The following is an 18,717-nucleotide window of genomic DNA, read 5'->3' on the forward strand; positions in this document are numbered from 1 at the left end:
TAAAAGAGCTTAATAAAGACATACAACCAGATACTGATACAGAAAAGCAAAAGACTAACAAGACCAGATGGCTTTTCATAGCTTTTACAGATGAGTCAGGGTGCATTTCATATAATGACAAATGGACAGAGCAGCCAAGTAATGACTTATTTGTGCCCAGAATTCAAATGCTGGTCCTTTGAGGCTGTTTGTTCGAACACACACATATGGGTTGCTCTGTTTGTCAGATGATTCCTTCAATAATACAAAGGGAAGAAAGAAGAAAAAGGGAACGCAGAGCTATGTAAAAATACAGCAGTGAAGGGCAGAGGCAGACAGGTGGAAAGGAAAAAAACACAGTACTGTACAAAAGAACATTTTTCTTAGCAACACTGACCACCATCCTTGTTTCTTGCCAACGTTCACCAATTGTTTTGGCTTTGCATGACTTCATGCATTCCCTGCCTGCTGCAGGTAGCAGTTCTTCTCTGTCCTTGCATGGCTCCTTTGGGCTGAAACTTGTGTAGGGGAGAGGGACCTGGGGGTCCTGGTGGACGACAGGGTGACCATGAGCCGACACTGTGCCCTTGTGGCCAAGAAGGCCAATGGCATCCTGGGTTGTATTAGAAGGGGGGTGGTTAGTAGGTTGAGAGAGGTCCTCCTTCCCCTCTACTCTGCCCTGGTGAGACCTCATCTGGAATATTGTGTCCAGTTCTGGGCCCCTCAGTTTAAAAAGGACAGGGACCTGCTGGAGAGAGTCCAGCGCAGGGCAACTAAGATGATTAAGGGAGTGGAGCATCTCCCTTATGAGGAAAGACTGAGGGAGCTGGGTCTCTATAGTTTGGAGAAGAGGAGATTGAGGGGTGACCTTATTAGTGTATATAAATATATAAAGGGGGAGTGTCACGAGGATGGAGCCAGGCTCTTCTCAGTGGCAAACAATGAAAGGACAAGGGGTAATGGGTACAAATTGGAGCACAAGAGGTTCCACTTAAACCTGAGAAGAAACTTCTTCTCAGTGAGGGTGACGGAACACTGGAACAGGCTGCCCAGGGAGGTTGTGGAATCTCCTTCTTTGGAGACATTCAAAACCCGCCTGGACACGTTCCTGTGTAACCTTATCTAGGTGTTCCTGCTCCGGCAGGGGGATTGGACTAGATGATCTTTTGAGGTCCCTTCCAATCTCTAACATACTGTGATACTGTGATACTGTGAAACTTCTTTCTCCAGCCTTAATGTATATCTCAGATGCAAACACAGGGTCCTTGGGTCTTTGCCAAAGCCCTGTCTTTTACTTATAAATCAATTTAATGGTGGCTTAATTATTCTTAGGGGCGTTAAAGGAAACATTTGTGTCCTATGAAAAGCACTGTGGGTCTGGGAAGAGACAAAACAAAAAGCTGAATCCTGGTCTATCTGAAGAAAATAACGGTAAATGGAGGCAACAGCTGAAAGCAGCTGACAGGACTCTGATTTTATTTATCCCTGAAAATTCAGAGAATAACTGCTTTCAGCACTGCTACTGCCTTGAATACATGCTGCCAGCTGGCAAGATGAGTGGGCAATTCATTACATGAAGTTCTGGATTTCTTCTACAGCTTGACAAATGGAGCATGCATAGTGCACTAGTGCCAGCAAACATAATTCCTTTTAAAATTCCTCTTTCCAGGGGAAAGTACCTGTAACTTTATGGAAAGCATAGGATTTGTGATTGAATTGGACTTTGCTTTGTATCCTCTCATTGCCTGCTCACAACACAGGGCTCTAGGACTTGGTTTGCATACAGGTGGTACAAGGGAGAAGAAATATAATTATCTTTACATCCACATTTCCTGCTAATCTTAATATGTCCTTGCAAAGACACTGGCACAATGATCAGGCAACTCAGATATTTTGTTATCCAGTCTGGGCATAAAATTGCTTTTTTTCCATATAGGGCTGTAGGCATGCAAATCTGTGCTCTTTTGGGAAACACAGAAGTAGAAATCTTATTTAAAACAGTTGCATTTTTGAGCAAAGAGGTCTTCAACTTGCAAATGCTTCTGTAGACAAAGGTATTTCCTGCACCATGCTAAAATATTAGTTTTGTGCTAAAATCAAAATCAGTGGGAATTAATCCCTAGGTTTACATCCCATTATGACTCCAGGCCAAGTTCAGCTGAAGTCCCAAGTCCAAGACCTATCCAAACTAAGTAAAAAACTGCACTTGCAGATTTCCAGTGGTGTTTCCACAGGAGAAACCGCAGCAGCAGTCCAACTTGCAGCCCAACCACAGTAAGACAGCCTGAGAAAGATAAAGCTACTTTCTCTGGATTTTTAGTTAGCAGGGACCACAGAACATTTTCTACCTTTAAGAGATCCTCCCCCACCCAAAAAAAAAAAACCCACAAAAAGAAAAACACAAAAAAACCCACCAAACAACACAACCGCAAACCAATTTCCTTTGCGTTAAATTCAATGAATTTGCTTTTTTCTTAAAAACATGGCAATGGTGGTTAGAGCTAAAATTTTGCCTTTTTCTTTACTACCAGTCTGACTTGGGTCTGAGGAACAGCATCCAGGATCTCCTGAACTACATAGCCTTTTATTATCAAATTATTCAACACTGCACTATCACCTGATGAGCTGGGCCAGTCCTAACAAGGTCAAATCCACCTGGGACAGGGCAGAAGTGTGTAGGGACACCAGAGGAGGGAAAAAACAAGATGGTGCAACCTTCCTTTTCATATGAGCATAACACATGGTTCAGATGCCCCCTTTGACCAGCTCAGAGGTGACACATTAGGCTCTGCCCCCTGCCCTGGTGACCCAGCATTCTGTTCCCAAAAACATAGTGAAAAGCTGGTGGTAGGCTGTAACCTTCACTAATACACAGCTAGCACCTATGGCTTCGGTGGCATTACAAAGAGCAAAACCCACCTTGTTCTCCCCCTCTTGCCATAGGGAAGTTTGGTGCCTGGTTTGGGGTTTGGTCCAGTCACACTGGCTCTCAATAGGCTATGATGATGGAGGCATGAAATGAGTTGCTCTCTGCAGGCACCTTACAAGGACATATATATATACATATATATATATATGCATATGTGAGGGCATGGATAAGTCATTCCCTGACTGTGTTCCCACTGAGATCCTGAGCATGCATCTTTCATCGCTGATGTCAGCTGGGAAGAATGTCAGCAGAGCCAGGATCAGTACAGCAGCAACACAAACGCAAGGACTGGAGAACAGCACCACTCAACAGCCTCTGTACTTGCTTTTGGGGAGTGTTGTTAGGGTTGCAAGCATGAATGCAAGTTGTAATTGCACAGGTACAGAGGGAAAACAGAGTCACATGTAATGAGATGGGAGCAGCTGAGCTTGGCACAACCACCTATGCAGTATACCTCAGAAGCAGATGCAGCAATGGAGTGGCATCTCAGAGCAGGGTCAGCTGCTGTCATGAAAGCAGGCAGCACAAAGACAAGGGAGATTGACAAGGAGAGGTTTTTCTACAAGCCATTTGTTAACATCTCCACTCCCAGCCACAGCCAAGGAGCTTCATGCACTGGATTGACTGAGGGCTGGCTTAAGCTGAATAATGGCAACAGGAGCAAGGAATTGCCCATACCTCATTATCTGCTCCTGCTGCAGCCACCACACACCTCTTCTCCAGCACATCAAGACAAATGAGATGCACCCTTCTTTCCAGCTGAAAGGAGGTTTCTTCAGTGATAAAGTTTAACTGGTGCATGCATTTTGGAATAGTAGAAACAAACCATGCAGGAAAGAAAAGAAAGAAAATAAAAAGGTCTTTAATGAGCAGTTTGTATTCCTGGGTGTGAAGGAGAATCACCAGCCCATGCCCAAGTAAGAGAAGTCCAGAGGCAGTAGCATATTCTTAGTATCAAGTAACTCATATTGAAACCAAACTCATGGTAACGGAGTTCACAAGATGGTCTCTGCTGGTTCTAAACCCACCTTCAGCATAATAGACAGGAGCCTCTATACCACAAGCTACATATCATTCATGCTCTGTTTAGACTCACAGTTTTCTACATCTTTACAAATGATGGATGCCAAATATCTCAGATAGTTGGATGTACAAAATTACCCCAAACTGAGCATTTTCACAGCTTAAAGTCAGCAGTGCCAGCCTGGCTGCAAGGCATATGCACACGATGCACAGAGTTACCAACTCTGTAGCAGTTGCACTGCAGCCCCACCAGCCAGCGCTTGGGGCAGAAGCTGGAGCGCTCACTCAGGCTGGCAGGTGTGAGCAGGGAACAGACAAAGCATGAGCTACATGCCCCAGCAAACCGTGAAGTCTTCTGGCAAGACAAATGGAAATGCAATACCATTCCCTTCACACAAGGAATATATTTTCCTTCATGTCCGCACAGAGAAATGTATTTTCCCTCATGTCCAGGATGGCAACACCGTTGCAATCCTGTCCATTACAATACTGTCTCTGCATCAACCTCCTTTTCAATGTTACTACATTTCATGGCTGCTGCTGCCTTCTTGCACCAAATGTTTTAGCAGTCATTTTGTAAGCTTTTTCATTAAGTACTTCTGTTGATATTGTAAGAAATAATCACACGCTATTACCAGCTCTAGTCACAACATGCAGCCACACACTCCTTTTTCCATCAACAAACTGATTTCATAGCAACAACATCTGCACTTCAGCCTTTCAAACACAGGGACAATTACCATATCATTTCACCACTTGCAAGGGAGAAGGCAAAGAGGGGCCAGCTAGGCTGAGGATGCCAGACATAAGCAAGGTGAGGGGCCATCTCCTTCTACAAAGGGATGCAGTCACTCCCACCTTGTTCCCAAACAATCAGCTGCATGTCAGTGCAAGCAGCAGCACCCAATGGAGGGGGATTTGGATTTGCCCCAACCATTCAAGACCCCAAATCCCATCAACAGCAAACTTAAATACGTTGCTTTGCTTCAGAGCCCTGCAAGCACAAACTGTGCTTTATGCAGTCTCATATATGGTGACATGCACATGCATTGGAAAAAAAACTGACCCCAAAGCTCCTCTTATTTCAGGGCCATGAAACACTCTCAAATTACCACAGCTCAGTGAGCTGCCACCCAGCACCTTATCTGTTAAAGCCATCTGCGTGCATTGCCTCTGATCAAAAGAAAGCTGGGTAATTTCACATAGTGCAATTCTTGCTCATTGCAGCTTACGCCACGGGAAATTGCCTCTCTCCGCTGCGAGCTCAGCATTCACACACAGGCAGCAACTGAGGCTCTGCTGACACATGATGACTTGTTAAACTCTAATTTAATTGCACATCTGCCTACTCTTAGAGCTACAATAGCTGTGTGCTGTCTGTTTTACACATTTGTGTTTGTACATGCTTGTTAGTGCAGTGGGAAAGACAAGCTAGGACATTTGCTTTATTTTTCCCCTCCCTAATACAGTGAGAGTTTCTGAAATCTTAGAAAAGCCTTGCAAAGCCCCAGTTAATGATCTTCACTTTAATCACAAAGGTTCAGCAGAAAGGTACTCAAGCAAAACATCTTAATCATCACATCTAATCTAATAAAAATGACGACTCCAGCTTTGCTTGAAAGGCACCACCCCATTAGGCAGTCCCAAAAAAAACATATAGCTCCATGTGACATAAAATATCAGTGTTCCTTCCATCCCTCTAAAAAAAAGAGGGGGACAGATCTCAAAAGAAGGAAAAGCACCTTTTTGAGTCAGATGATTGATCACAAACTATAGCTACAGAAAAAGAAGTCATGCAGATTTTACAGAGCAGAAGAAACCACTGAGACCACAACCTGTCTATCTGTCATGGGCTGGACATTTTTGAGCTGACCCACAACTGGAGTCAGAAATCTGCTTAGGCCCCCACCACCTCCCTGCCAGGTAATGTCCCCCCATCCCTCCATGGCTATTCCAGCACACCCAGACACCAGCTTTGTCTCAAGCCCACCAAACCCTTCTCATATTAACAGATAGGACTTACCCACAAAGCTCTCCAGAACCACCTACCCCTTCCCAAGTATGCTAATCCCCACTCACCACTCAAAATATCCACAGGCCCTACCTACACCAAAGAAATATGACTGCACAGATATTCCCCTTTCCTCCAAGAAGGAAAGCTTCCCTTTCATTTCCCTCCACCAAGACAGCTGCAGGCCTCCCTCCCATCTCATTCATTATCTGAAACAATTATGTCCCTATAGTTTCCTCCTACATAATCTATTCCCAATAGTTTATGAATTTTCCTGACACTCTCTTGCTTGTACTCTAATTTTCTTATCCCTCCTCTCCCAGTGAGAAAGAGTTAAAGAAAATTCCTTCCAACTCAGCTCCATTTCTGACCCTCTCCCATCCTTTTTAAACATACCCCCAAGGGATGGCAGGCCTCAAGTCTTTACCCCTCCTGAGCTGAAATTTCTCATAAAGTCTTTCAGGCATCCAGATTTTCCTAAATTCCACCAGTTTTTCAAATCTGGCCATCCCAGAAGAGTGGCCTGAGATGGTTTCCTGAGGAAACCTCAGCCAAAGCTCCGTCAGACCTTTGTAGATCAGATAAAGGAAAAAAGACTCCTGCAAACACACTGCAAGGTCCCAGCCTCTGAGTTCCCCCTTGCACAGGGTGCTGTGCATGCCAGTGGCTTCATCAGGAGGTCCCACAGTGGAAAAAGTGATAACCGTTTACTGATCTCACTCTCTTACACAATATCTCTCTTTTCAAATTAGCTGCTCCTGCAAACTTTCTTGTCCTGACATTGTCTCTTAACAAGCTTCAAGTTTTAATGAAGACAGGAGTTTTCTCAGTCATTATTTTCCTTTCCTGATTGTTCAGGTTTTTCACCCTACAGCTCCCTGTTAAGCTAAATCCATGCATTCATGCAGTAAACAACCCTCTAACCAGGTCAGTGCACATTATTCATTAATTATTCCAGAGCTCTGATGCAGTCACACTGATTCACTTGTCCTCCCATTTTGTCTCCCTGCTCCCTTTTTCAAGCAAGGAAATAATAGCTCCCATGCTGCTGGTTGCCCATTAGTGACTCCTTGAGTCCCCATTGAAAGACCTGTGTAGCTTTGCCTTGCAACAGCAGCAAAGCCAATTTCTGTTCCTGGCCTCCTTCCAGTGAACCCTAGCAATCCCACTTAGGAAGCCAAGCTCTTCATCCTCAGTGGACTCGTCAGGGCTGGACCACCAACTAATCATTGCCACCCTCATGGTTGCTGGTACTTAAAAATACATCCTTCTGCCATTGTACTTTGCACATCAAATAACTTTCTGATTTCTTGTTAATCATTTATAGTCATTATTGTGATTTCTTAGATCACTGACAACACAAGGAAACCCAGCATCCAATACAGGTGGTGAAAACAAAGTACTAATTTGAAAGCAGCAGTTCCAGGGAGGGAAAGGCTGGAGGAGAAAAAGGGTGAAGAACACAGCAGATAAGCACAAGCCAGATCCTTGAGGAAAAAATAGGACAAAATGTTTATATGCCAATGCAGTGTTTTCCTGTTCAATGAAAACTCCAGCTGCGAATTTAGTTGTCTGACACATCCAAACTAAGCCCTCAGAGAGCTTAGCTAGATCTGTTCCATGCTGTGTGCTTCCACACAAGCACATCATAAGAGAACAAGTGACCAAAGCCATTTCTAAGAATGCAGTGGCCTTTTGAGTACAAAAGTGACCTGAAATGTGCAAACAAAAGGATGGTCACCACCAATTTTAAGTTTTCTTCTCAACCCTTCATCTTGAAGTTTATGCAGCAATCATCTTGAAAGTTGCAGAAATGGGCCAGTCACTGAATCCCAATTATAAGCTTAAACAACTGAACATTTACTTGGGTTTGTATTTTACTTCAGGAATAGCATTCCTTGACTTTGTCCTCAGTGCCTAGTTTCAGTTTGCCAAAGGAGGGTCTAAGTTTGCACACTAAATTTTTAATTCAGAGTGGGGCAACTAATAATACTTGGACTTATTCATGGTCCCATTCACTTGCCACATTTTTCTGCCCATCAACATGAAAGTAACATGAGAGAAAGCAAAATATTGCTGGTGCAGAAAAAAAAAATTAGAAATTTAAAAGAATAAGAAAATATTGCAAGTCAGCAAATCCCTTATCATTCAGGTTTGCATCTTCCAGTTCATGAAGATTTATACTGAAAAGGATAAGTGTTCCTTAAAGAGTTTGTGTTTAGTATTATATTGTTGGGGGTATGAAGGTGAGGCTAAAGGAAAGAAGCAGTGTAGGATGGAGAGACATAGAAGACTAAAAGATGAGTCATGGGGCAATTCTGAAACATATGTTACTGGAATGAGGCCAGAGGATGAGAGCTGGAGCTGACAAACCACTGCTTAGGAGCACCTGGGGATACCAAATTCAGACATATACCTCACTGGAACCTGAGATATCCCCACTCTCAAAACAGCCTCCTGATGGTCCTCTTAAATCACATTGCTAGGGTAGCTCAAATGAATAGCAGCTGCTATTATTGCTGGGTATAAAACAAACAAAAAACAAAACAAAACAAAACAAAACATTTCCAAAGCCTTGAGGGGAAGGGAATAAAAAAGGTGCCCTAACTCCTGATGTGATGAAGCTGCCACCCCATCATTACCTTCCAGGAGAGAAATGAGCCAGATACTTTGCTGCTTTGATTTCAGCTGGTTTTCACTGCTCAAAGCAAGAGTATCCCAGGGCTCCCAGGGTTGTCATCTCATCAGTTACCACTCTGTGTTCCCTCCTAAAATGACTCTAAGCCAGCAACTATGATCCGTTGCTGAAAGAGCAGCTTTTACTGCCATTTGCCACTGGTGCTTACCCTTAGTATGTAGCTGATAAAATGTTTAGGGGTAGCCAACTCCTTGAAAATGCTTCATCTCCTTATACATCCTCTTCTTTTACTGTACTACTTATAAGTTTTCAACTTCTCCTTTGACCATAACAGCATAGCAACCAGATGAGACTCTGGATATCGTGCATCCTTCTCTGCCATCTGCAAGACATAATTTCATCTTGCATTTCACTTGAAGTTTCTTCTACAAGTTGGCATTTTGGCACCTTCAGAAAATTATGTGCTCTTGCTGGCCCTGCAGCCTATTGGCCCCATTCCTGTCCCTTTGCCACACACTCCATTCCAGACTGTTGCTGCTGAGGAGTTCATCTTAAAGGACCTCACCCTGATTTAAAAATCACACCAGCATGATTTTCTGCCAGTTACAATAATCTGTCAGCCCACATTCTTCTCTTGTACAGATTTTTTTTGTGTTCATGCACAACAGTGGTCTTTGAGCTCCAGAGCAGTGCTAAACATACCTCTCCTGCTGTAATTGCTTGGCCTCTCCATGCTAAAAAAGAAGGTGCTGATCATATATTCTGTTTTGACCCCCAAGGCATAAGCACAGATTCTGTTTGATGGAAGCGCTGCCCTCCTGTCCAGTGAAGGTAACAGGATTCAGTCACTTCTGAAATCCTTCTTCCTAACTTGCTGCAAGAAAGGTTGATTAAAAATCAAATGAAGATTCTCTGTAGGGTTAAACTCTGGCATGTTGTTTAAATTCAGTAATGATCTCTTTCCTGCAGGCTTTTCTTCTTTCCTGACACTTGATATCAGTAGCAGAGACTTCTGGCTTGTTATTTCAGATGGGCTGGGACTGGAACATCTATCCTGCCTGGCGCCCTTGAGTACTCAATAAATTAAATAGCAGATATACCTTCAAGTAGTCTGAACACGAGGGAACCACACTCATTTTATATTTTTTTCTTTAAGTATTGCCTTCCTGCACTTGTAGAAATGATACTGCAGCATCAAATGACTATATTAGAAGTGCTGTGATTACTTCACTGGGAGAGAATGCAAAGCCAGCCTCAAATAAAGAAGTGTCCTTCTGGCACGCTTAGATTGATAATACACCACATGTTAACATGAGCACTGCTTCCATATAGCAGTGCATTTTAGCAACATTGCTAAATGCCAGGTGACAAGGGCTGAGCAAATAAAGAGCTCAGACTACTTTAGAGAATTTGCAATTAAATTTATGTATGACTTGAAATTCAAACCCTTCTGCAGACCCTAGTCTGGCTCCCACCACTTGTTAGCTCTTCCCTGATGGTGAGATGACCGACTTAAGCAAACATCATAGCCATGGCAGAAGAGCACATGCAAATGCTGCTCATCTGCATTACGTTGGTAAGCAAGAAGGATTTTTAAGCCACCCTACCTTCTCTTCTTTAAGACTTTCTGACAACACTGACCAAGCAATGTTGACACAGCACCAAGCTATCCTGGGCACAGTTCTTCATCTTCTCTAATTCTCAGCTACTATCAGCACTCAATCCTCAAAAACCTTTCACTCCTGGGGTCTCAGAAAGACTTTCCCTGCCTCTTTTGAAGACTACTTTGGAGATCTGCAATGTCTAGTGCTACAAAAGCATCTGAACTAACCCACAAATAGTGTCAGCAGAAGTTGGCTGCCTACCTGCATGGATGTGTCACCAATATTTTTAATGTTATCAGTGCAGGAATGCAGACTGACCCAGGTAAACACTCACCTAAGTGTATGACAGCAAACCATGGGACAGACTCAGTGTTTTCACCCCAGAGCTTCTGTGACATGAAGGATGAAAGGGATTGTCTTTTACTCCCAAAGACTCACTGAAATTAAATCAAAAACCCCATAGCAACTAGATATCTATAGAACCACTAAAGAAGTCATAAATGTCTCCACAAACAGAAGACCAGAATAGGTATTAAGTAAATTAATAGTGAGGAAGGGATCTTAATCAGGCACTGTGAAAGTTGAAGTCAATTCCCACTTCACTTGGCAATCTCCTTCAGCTCTTGTCTTTGTTGCCTGGGCAAGGCTTGTCCATTTCCAGTGCACTGGATCAGGCTGCTCCTACAGATCACAAAAGCAAATGGGTGGGGGTATATGTGTGGGTGCGTGTGTAAAAATGTGCTTGAAAGCCATCAGAATCCTTCCAGGACAGACAGCATTGCACAGGACACCATGTTTAGGATAGAAATTATTTTTGATGCACCCAGCCCAGGGCAGAACACATATCTGTTACAGGCTCAGGGCACAGCCAACATACAAATCCATAACCAAGAACAACAAGTGAAAGGCATACTTAATTAGCCCCCAAACTCACCACTCTTTTGGTTTATTTCCTGCGTATTGTAACACACATTGATACACTGGTAAATTGGAAGTATTAACCCTGGGTCAAATGCCCCTCAGATTTTGTGAAAGTAATAAATAAATGTGAACTGAATAAACAGCTACCTGCAGGTAAGTATGCACTGCATGTGCATGAGTGGCTGGAAATACTTGCTTGGGGAAAAAACAGTTCACATTTTCTCGCTGAAATCCTCAGTAATGTCACAACAATCAGATCTTATGAAAAATAAATAAATAAATAAATAAATCAAAAAATAAGAAAGGAGCAGCAAATCCCTCACGTGTCTTACTTATAACAGGGAACCTGAACAAGCAGTAGCAGCCTTGCAAAAATTGGCATTCCCATTCAGAATCATCAGTTACCATCACAACCTGTAATCAGAAGAGATTTGGAAGAGATTTCCTGGACCAGATATTCTATATAAAAGCAGGTTCATGCCCTATGGATTCATGATTGCAGAGAACAAGTGAATCAGTAATTGCTGTCCACTTGTTTTAATGTCTTTCCTATCATATTTCTTTCTTTCCTTTTTTTCCCCTCCTCTGGAAAACTGCTTACTCATTAATTTTTTAATGATTTAACAAGACTTCTTTTGTTGTGCCATCCATCACAGATGGTTATCAAAAGGAGTTGGAAATCTCAGAGGCATGAGATCAAAGCAAAGGAGCTTTCCCCAAGAAGCACCACATGAAAATCCTTCTTGAAGCAGCACATCCCAAACAAACTATGAGGGCTTAGGGCAAGCTGAAATCCACAGGTAGCAAATCAAGCTGCCATCATCATTTTTACTTAATGCTGAGCAGCATAAACAACCCATATTTCACCCCTTCCTGATGCGTCAGTCACTTGGCAGAATTATAAGCCATTAACAAGACATTATTGCATATTTTTAACACATCTCAATACCTCAGTGCATTTCAAGGGACAAGAGGAGTGCTCACATACTAACACATGGCAATGGCAAAGAGGGCAATAGGAGACTGCAGGCTAAGACATGTGCTGCCAACCCTAAGGAAAATAGCAGAAGAGCTGCCATGAGAGCCAAAAAAAAATAAAACTGGAAAGTTATTTCCATTAATACATCAAAATCTGATGAAGTGTTCACTGAGAGATCATAACAGGATTTGCATAACAGTGCAACAGTTCTGGCTATGAGAACCAACAACAGCAAGTTTGAGCTGCCTCATTAGAACTATTATTTTGCTCAAAAAAACCACATCTGAACAGGAAAATTTTTCCCACTAACTTTTCCCCTCTCACTCTCTCCCTTCCCCCAGAAGTATCTCTCCATGAAGTTTCGGTTTCAACAAATCAGGTTTTTCTGACAGTTTGACACAGCTGGAATGGTGAATGGTTTGTTATCTGCTAAATCCCTGTGGAAAGCTTTAGGCTAAGTATGTTACCACAGCTCAGAGCACATGCACAGTGCATATTTCTTGAAACATTTTCCACTAAAAAGGTTGTTCCTTTCATTTGCCCAGAACTATTAGAAACCCTAGCTTATCCAGCTGCAAAGACAAGAGGCTGTATCCGTAATTGCTTTTTGCAGAGCAGAAAATGGTATAACCTAACATGACGCATCACATACTTTCCAGTTGCAATAGCAAAAATAAAGGTTTATCACCTAGGGTAGACTAACAATGGCTGTGTCTACACTGCTAAAGGCATTTGCCCTTGGCAGCAATATTTGGTGTCACATTAAATGCAGTGATTTACATCAGCACAGCTCAGAGCTGGCTCTTCCTGAAACAATGCACAGCTCTTACCTGGACCCCACACAGCACCCCCATGGTGCATGTAATTATGATACTTTTGTAATTATTTCATTATAATGCCTACTGTTAAAACAAGGTCTATATTTCAGGCCCTCATGGTAGGGTTGTGAAAGCACAAGACAAGATTGAATGATGTAGACATTGTAGGAGGCCCTACCCTGCTGGGATAGTGTCAGATGACTGGGGTGACAAGGTGGAGCTTGGTGTTCATGCTGCCGTGGTGTTCCTAGTGCCCAGGATAACAGCTGATTTGAATCACTCCTCAAAAAGCAGTGTGCATACCCACAGGATGATTAAAGTATTGCTGTTCCAAGAGCAGATTAGGGAGATAAAGTGTATGCAGCATTGGTACCTGAGAGTAGGGCTACACGCTTCTTAATGGATGAAACCAACACAACCAAACCTGATCTCCAACCCTACCTTTATATATATGCAGAGACACAGACTCCAGCAGCAGTCCCACAAGCTACCACCATTGTATTCAACAACACATCGTAAGTGTTCTCATGATCCCTTGGTGGGGTAATAATAGTGAAACAGAAGGGTTTGCTACCTGTGTTAGTAAACTCCTCTATTTAGTACCTCTACAATTTTCACATTCTTAAATAGTGAATTTGGAGGTTAAATTGCAGAGATGATGGGGTCTTTTACCAACAAGAGGATTTATAGAAAAGTAAACTGAGGGCATGCAAATTGAGGTATTGATGTTGTAGTACATTAGGATATGGTATATAGGCTCAAATTCTATTTTAATTACATAAAAGATATCATTACTGAAGTTAAAGGACTCACATGGAAAACTGGCACAAGGGAGAAGACTTCAATACTGATGGCAACAGAGCAACAGCGGTAACACAGCACTTTTTCAGTAAGGCATGGTTAGCTAAAAGTATGAAGCATTTAATACTTAAAAGACAGATTTTTGCTCACCGTATCAAGAGAAGATCTTTATTTTCAGTGAGCAGCTGCTGCTTTTTCATAAAGTGACTCTCCGACAGAAATAATACAGCAGACTGGTATTGCTGGGAACAGCCTAATGTCTGTGAAGTTTGTGGACTGGGAAACACAGCCCTATTCTGCTAGTATTTGAATCACCAATAAACCAAATTACCCATCTCCAGTTTTATGAGAACTACAAGCTAAGCCAGGCTCAAAAAAATATATAGGAAAAAAAAAAAAGGTTGCACAGATTGTTTCATTTTAATGAAAGGTTCACCTGCAGATGTCATTTTTTCCCCATCAAGAGATTTTCTTCCCCCATATCTTCTCATGCTCTGCATGAATATCTTTACTCCATGCTTTCATTCCCCAAAAGTGAAGTATACAGCCCGCTCAGAAATAAAACACAATGACCACATAATGATACCTGCAGTAAGGAGAGGCAGAAACCATAGCTAACAGCACATATCTTCACTGGTATAACCTAGCATTTTAATGCCTTCTGTTGTGCTGTACCAAACCAGTCTCTGTGGAGCTACCCTGCTAAACATACTTGAATTTCTGCTATTATTTTACACCTGACCAGCTCCACGACACAGAGATGTTTACTGTTGGTCAGCAGGTTAGTGGAGAAGCTCAAGGGACACACGTTCCAGATCTTTTAGAAAAACCGCTTGGTTGCACCTGATAAACACAGACAGATGTACCGTGTGTTTTCCATGAATGCAAGGTAGCTTGATATAGGGAAATAAAATTGTTGGTGCCCAAATTTTAGTAACCAAAAAGCAAACAACACTGAAACACAGCACACACAGAACTCAAGAAAAAAAATGTAGCAGAAATAGGTGGACTAGAAAAGGTGCCTGGGAATAACATTCTTCACTGCATCAAAAATTCAAGATTTCCTTCCTAAAGAGGCAGGGTAACAAGCCTTCAAATATTACCTATTCCCCAGCAGCACAGGCTCTCTCCTCTAATCCTACAATTACATTATTCCTCAAGTGGTGTTGATTCACATTTTTTCATGCAGCTTTCATTACAGGTTTCCTGCTTCAGGAGGTGGAGAACAGGCTCAGAGCACCAAGCAAGCCTTTGTGAAGTCTTTAGCAACAGAGGTGGCGTGCAGGAGTAACCTCAAGGTGTTAATGTGACTCCTGAAACACCCTAAACACAGAAAATACTAAGACAACTGAGGTGCCCTACCAAGTGCCCCAGCAGGTCTTTTGTTGGGTTAACACAACAGCTCACTAGGACCTGTGTTGGTTCTTGGCAGGGCATGGAGCAATGAGGAGTGAAATGGCCTGAGAGAAGTTCAGACTCATGCTCAGAAGTAGTAGCAGGACTTCCATGGGGAGCTTCAGCAATTTCCTATACCCTTGCCTCCCTGGGCAGGCGTACAACTTCATGTAAGCCTGGTAATGATGGGTGGAAGCAGCATCATGGCTCTTTAGCACAGTCATGCAAATATTAACAAAGAATACAGCTCCTACTTCCAGGAGCTGGGATGGCATTGCAAAAAACAACTAATATCTACATAGAGACCCTTCTCAGCCCACTAGTCATGACCTCTCAGGATGTGACACTCAGCTTAGGAGGAGAATGCTGGTGATTCAAGACACAGAGGGCAGGAAAAGAGACCAACTACCCCCTGCAGCAAGGCACAGATGGAACTCTTACAGCTGGAACACCATGACACTGAAAAAGAAGGGTTAGAGAGGAGTCACAAGGATGACTGGACAGTTATGAAAATTATGAACATTTCTTTTAGAGAGAGGAGCCAAAGGTGTATTAACGAAGGAAAGATTGAGGTCATAAGATGTGATGAAGATAGTGTTGATTTTGTTGCAGTTCATACAGAGGGGGGTCAATAAACCTGTCATCTACAGAGTTCAGATTAGATGATATCTAGGTCTATATTCTATGAATCTAAAAGTGATGCTACTGTCAGAATTACAGGAAATTAATTACTGTCTCCAAACTCCTGTGAAATACTTTATTGGCAATTGTCTTAACCTGTAATTAAAAAAACAATCTCTCAAACTCCACCATAGACCTGTGGTTTTTGATTATCATTGTCTGCTTCATGATCACTATCACAGGCAAAGAGCATCCATCATGCTGAACCTTCTTACAAAATAAAGTTTATTGAACAATGTGGGGTAATGTGATGTAGAATAGAAAATTTCAGATTTTTCTTCTCATACAAATTTTTCTTAGGTGTTTTATATAATATGATATCAACTATAAGAAAGGAAAAAGTCTTCTTTATTTCATTTCAATTTTACTAAGATTTCACTGGAGTTGGAAGGTTTCTATAAAAGCTTTGAATCTGGGGAAACAATGTTTTCCAGGGAAACGGTTGTAACAAAGAGCACATCAAATTCTTAATAACATCTTGTCATGGTTTTTCTTGTGTGCTAAGGGAATATTCAATGAAATACACAAGTGTAGAGGCAGAAAGTCAGCTTCTAGGACTTGAAAGCTATGGCACAGACTCCAAAAGCTTTAACATGCTGGTAAAAGCAGATGTTAACTTGCATTATGTCTCTGTCTCCTTGAAAGCAGTTCAACAGAATTTAAAGCCCTGTTAGAAAGTGGGTCGATTTCCTAAGGCCAGAGCATAGAGAGGAAGCAACTTGTCAGCTTTTGTATTTCAATATTTTATGGGTCAAGCCTGCTTCCAGTGTCTCTCTCATTTAGAAATTAACATCACGGCTAAACTTTACACTTTTGCTACCCAGCACTGGTTCAACAGGTCAGTTCTAAGTTACCTCCCCACTAATGAAGTTAGTATATTTCCCCACTTCTCATGGATTTTGTGTCCCTCAGCCTGCCTGTGGAAAGGAGATTTAGATCTCAGATCTGACCCAGCATAATTCCTTTAATTCCATACTTTTACTGGCAAAAGTTACCACGAAGTCCTCTAACAAAATCCTGTATATTGTACTTTATCCAGCTCCAAGATTCACATGACTGAAGAATAATTATGTCTTGGATAAAGTATACTTTAAAAACAGATTTTTCACTAGCTCTAGGAAGACATCAATAGAAGGCGACACTTACTCTAGCAGTTAAACATATTCTTCTATTAAAAAATTGGGTCTAATTCGTGTTAGAATTTTTATTGCTGCAGCTCTCCACTACTGATTCTTTTTCCTTTGTTTTTACTTCATTAAGATGACTTTAGGAGCCAATATATCCTCACCAGGAAGTAACTTAAACAGATCAAGTTACAGTAATCTCTTTTTCTGATGGACTACACAGATCACATTTCTGAGGTCTCTTACTATAATGCATTCTCCACAGTCCCAAGGCCATTCTGTGGATCTTTTTTGCCTTTTCTGCCAATTTTTCAATTCACTTAAAAAAACCAAGTCATTATAATTAAGCACTGTGTCATAACACTGGTCCAGCCAATGCCTTTTTGGAGGATGATTTTCAATATTGAGAGGACTGTTCAGGCAGGAGGACAAGTCTGACTTTACAGAATAATGCTTTTGTGAGCTTTAACTCCTACAGAATCACCCAAAATCGGGCCAAAGGGTAAAAATAGTCCAGTCCGACCTTTCCAATGAGGAACTACTCAATATACAACTGTGATTTCCAAAACCTACAAAAATGCCAGAGTGGCAAGTGTTTTTCCAGCAATGGCTCAATGTCCAAGTAGAAATCAATGACAAGTGGTGTTCTTCAGCGGTCAGTGTTGGGACTGGTACTGATGGTGACATGAACAGTGGAATCTGGCACACCCTCAGCAAGTTTTCAGATGACACCAAGCTCTGCAGTGTTGTCAACATGCTGGAGGGAAGAGATCCAGAGGAACCTGGGTGGTGGGACAGTACCAACCTCATGAAGCTCAGCAAAACCAAGTGCAAGGTCCTGCACCTGCGTCAGGGCAACCCCAAGCACAAGTACAGGCGGGGTGGAGAGCAGATTCAGAGCAAGCCTGAGGAGAAAGAATCAGGGTGTGGTTGACAAAAAGCTCAACATGAGCCAGCAGTATGTGCTTACAGGCCATGTTTTGGGCTGCATCCCCAGCAGCACTGCGAGCAGGCCAAGGGAGGTGATTCTCCCTCTCTACTCTGCTCTTGTGAGACCCTATCTGCAGTACTGCATTCATCTCTGGGGTCCCCAACACAAGAAGGATGTGCACCTGTTGGAGCAATTCCAGAGGAGCCCATGGAGATACTCAGAGGGCTGGAGCACCTCTGCTCTGGAGACAGGCTGAGAGAGCTGGGGTTGTTCAGCCTGGAGAAGAGAAGGCTCCAGGGACACCTTAGTGCAGCTTCCAGTGCCTAAAGGGGATGACAAGAAACCTGGAGAGGTTTTTACAAGGGCATGTAGTGACAATACAAAGGGGAATGGCTTTAAATAGAAATGCCTAAATGCCAGATACACAGCTCTAAAACCGAGAGCGGATTTTCAGTAAGGAGAGGCTTACATCAACTAAGAAAGAAAAAACATAGAAGAAAATGTCTATCACTCAGGCTTTAGATTGCTAATACTGGACTACATGTAGACAGCTTTTCCAATTGAAGATTGAGCACAAAAATCCGTTTTGCTTAGCCATCTAAATCATCACATTTAGGTGAAGACAAATGGCTCAGTGTCGTGGTTTAAGCCCAGCTGGTAACTCAGAACCACGCAGCCGCTAGCTCACGCCCACCACCACCACCACCCCCGGGGGCGTGGGGAGGAAAATCAAAAGAACACGATTCCCATGGGCTGAGATGAGAACAGCCCAGTAACTCAGGTATAACACAGAACCACTACTGCTACCACCAGTAATAATAATAATGATAAGGGAAATAACAAGGGAAGAGAATACAACCGCTCACCGCCTGCCAACTGACAC

General features: G+C 42.5%; 1 protein-coding gene across 1 annotated transcript in view; it reads right to left on the reverse strand.

Moving 5' to 3' along the window:
* The window catches only part of RPS29 (ribosomal protein S29), a 290,939-nt gene that overhangs the window by 57,793 nt on the left and 214,429 nt on the right, over window positions 1-18,717 (reverse strand). The gene's annotated exons all lie outside the window — the stretch shown is intronic.

This window comes from Neopsephotus bourkii, unplaced genomic scaffold, assembly GCF_033783945.1.
Source record: "Neopsephotus bourkii isolate Nb327-2 ecotype Australia unplaced genomic scaffold, CSIRO-AGI_Nbou_v1 NB_740, whole genome shotgun sequence".
In the NCBI taxonomy this organism is placed as follows: Eukaryota; Metazoa; Chordata; class Aves; order Psittaciformes; family Psittacidae; genus Neopsephotus; species Neopsephotus bourkii.